This window comes from Vombatus ursinus, unplaced genomic scaffold (genome assembly GCF_900497805.2).
Source record: "Vombatus ursinus unplaced genomic scaffold, bare-nosed wombat genome assembly UNPS02014805.1, whole genome shotgun sequence".
NCBI classification, from domain to species: Eukaryota; Metazoa; Chordata; class Mammalia; order Diprotodontia; family Vombatidae; genus Vombatus; species Vombatus ursinus.
Window position 1 is genome coordinate 8728592 of NW_020954583.1, and position 2600 is coordinate 8731191.

General features: G+C 38.4%; 1 pseudogene; it reads right to left on the reverse strand.

The window, feature by feature from the left end:
- Positions 1-1140: 1140 nt before the first annotated feature.
- On the reverse strand, positions 1141-1588 carry LOC114051744 (annotated as a pseudogene).
- Positions 1589-2600: the final 1012 nt, after the last annotated feature.

A 2600-nucleotide genomic window follows, 5' to 3' on the forward strand; every position in this document is an offset into this window, starting at 1 on the left:
TGGTTATCTCCTCCAAGAAGGGTTCAAATACAGGAAGAACTGGAGCTTCTCAATGACTCCAGACTTCTTAAAATCCTCAGATGGCTACCTGGGCTAGAAATGTCCATCTAAAAATTTCTAATCAGTTGAACATACTGGGTGTATGGTGGGGGGTAGCAAAGGGGATAGGACACATGCAAATATAGTAAAATAAATAACTGGACAGAGTATTCTGGGAAGATAGTGAAGCAGGTCAGAATATTCCAAGGTCTCCAGATTTCCCCTACAAACAAAACAAAATAGTGCCTCAGAGCAAATATATAGTTGTAAAAATAAACAGGAGCTGGGGCAGAACAGTGGTCCTCCTGAGACAACTGGAGAAATACCAGGACTGATGTTTGGTCCCTATGAAGTATAAACACCTCCAGGTTAGTGCTGATGAAACAGCAAGCTATGAACACTGGGGCTAGCTGGCTTGGGAGGTATCCTAGGCCCTAGACACAGGAATTTTCATTTCCCAGTAAGTTGGGTGTCAGAGTGAGGGAAGACTGAGAGAACCTCTTCTGATAAGAGACACCAGGCTCAGCTGAGCTGCTGGGTAAGAAGAAACCAGCAAATGCCTGCTGAGCACAAAAGCAAAGGGGCAGGAATATCACTGGCTGTGAGCACTTACAAGAGGGCAGAGTTCTTGGTTTTGGTTTCAGGCCAGAGGAGAGAATTGAAGGAGAATCTGAGGCCAGAGACACCAACCCCCATTCCCTATCCCCCAGGGCTAGAGGTGATTATAATAATAAGCTGCCACAAATTTTAAAAAAAAATGTGCAGGCAAAGGAGAAAGAACCCAATTATAAAAAAAAGTTATTATGGAAATGGAGAAGGTTGGGGTTCAACTTCAGGAGTATACTAAGGTTAAAAAAAAAAGCTTTTCCTACCCCAAAGAACAATGTCAAATGATCACCTACCCAAGAGAATTCATAGAAAAAAACTTTAAAAAAAAAGATTTTAAAAATCAATTGAGAGATATTAAGGAGAAAAAAAAGAACAATTCAAGAAAAACATGATTACATAGAGTAAGTTAACCAACTGGAAAAGGAGATCCAGAATCTTTTTTTTTTTACTGGACAATTTTTTATTGTAGGTGGAGTGGTATATCTGGACATTTTAGATGATTCCAATTTCATATTCTGGACCAAGTCTGACATAGGCCTTCTTCTCTCCATCAGGCCGGATCAATGTATTGACCTTGGCCACATCAACATCATACAGCTTTTTTACTGCCTGCTTGATCTGATACTTGTTGGCCTTGACATCCACAATGAAGACCAGTGTGTTGTTGTCCTCAATCTTCTTCATAGCAGACTCAGTGGTCAAGGGAAACTTTATGATGGCGTAGTGGTTAAGCTTGTTCTTCTGAGGAGCATTTTTCTGAGGGTAGTTGGGCTGCTGGGGAAGTCTTAGTGTCTTGGATCACTGGGAAGGTGGGGTACATTTGGATCTTCTTTTTGTGGCTATGAACATCCTTTAACACTGCCTTCTTGGCCTTCAAGGCCTTGGACTTAGCTTCTGTCTTAGAGGGGACAATTGCTTCCTTCTTCATCTTCAGCACCATCATGGGGGAAAGGGAGATCCAGAATCTTAATCCTTGAAAATTAGAATTGGGTAGGGGGAAACCAGCAGTTATAAATGACCAAGAAATAATAAAACAAAATATAAAGAATGAAAAAAAATAGAAGAGAACATGAAATATCTTATAAGAAAAACAACTGATCTAGAGAACAGATAAGGGAAAAAAAACCTTAAGAATAATTAAACCACCTGAAACCTATGATCAACAAATGAATCTTGATACAAGAAATAATTAAGGAATTGTCCTGATGTGTTAGAACATGTAGGGAAAATAGAAATAGAAAAAAATCCACCAATCACCACTGGAAAGATATCACACAAGGAAAAGCTACAGGAATATCATAATCAAATTCTGAAACCCCCACCTCAAGGACAAATATTACAAGCAATAAGAAAAAAAATCACATATGGCAGAGCCACAGTTAGAATCACACAAGACCTAACAGTGGCAACACTAAAAGACTGCAGGTCTTGGAACACTATATATTGAATAGCAAAAGAATTGGGCTTGCAGCTGAAAATATCATACCGGGCAAAGTTAAGCATAAGGGGGGGGGGGGGGGGACAAAAAAGACCTTCATTGAATTGCCAGACATTCAGGATATTGTTACAAAAAGAAAAATGAACATAACAGAAATTTGACATACAAGATCCAGGAGAAATATAAAGTACATATAAAAGACTAATTGCAAGGGACTCAATAATGACAGACTGTTTAATTTTTATATGAGGAAATGTAAAATATATGTCTAAGATTGTTATTAATAATTGGGTAGTTAAAAAGAAAGATTGGGGTAGATCTGAGTACGATGTGATGTTTAAAAAGTAAAACTGTTAGGATCAAGTAAAAAGAGTAACTATCTTATACAAATGAGGTATGAGAGGAAGAACTGACAGAGAAATTAGATGAGGGAGGAAGGCTGGTAGTTATGGAACCCTACTCTCACTGGGAATTGGCTAAAGAGAGAATAATACAACTATATCTAAAAATGCAT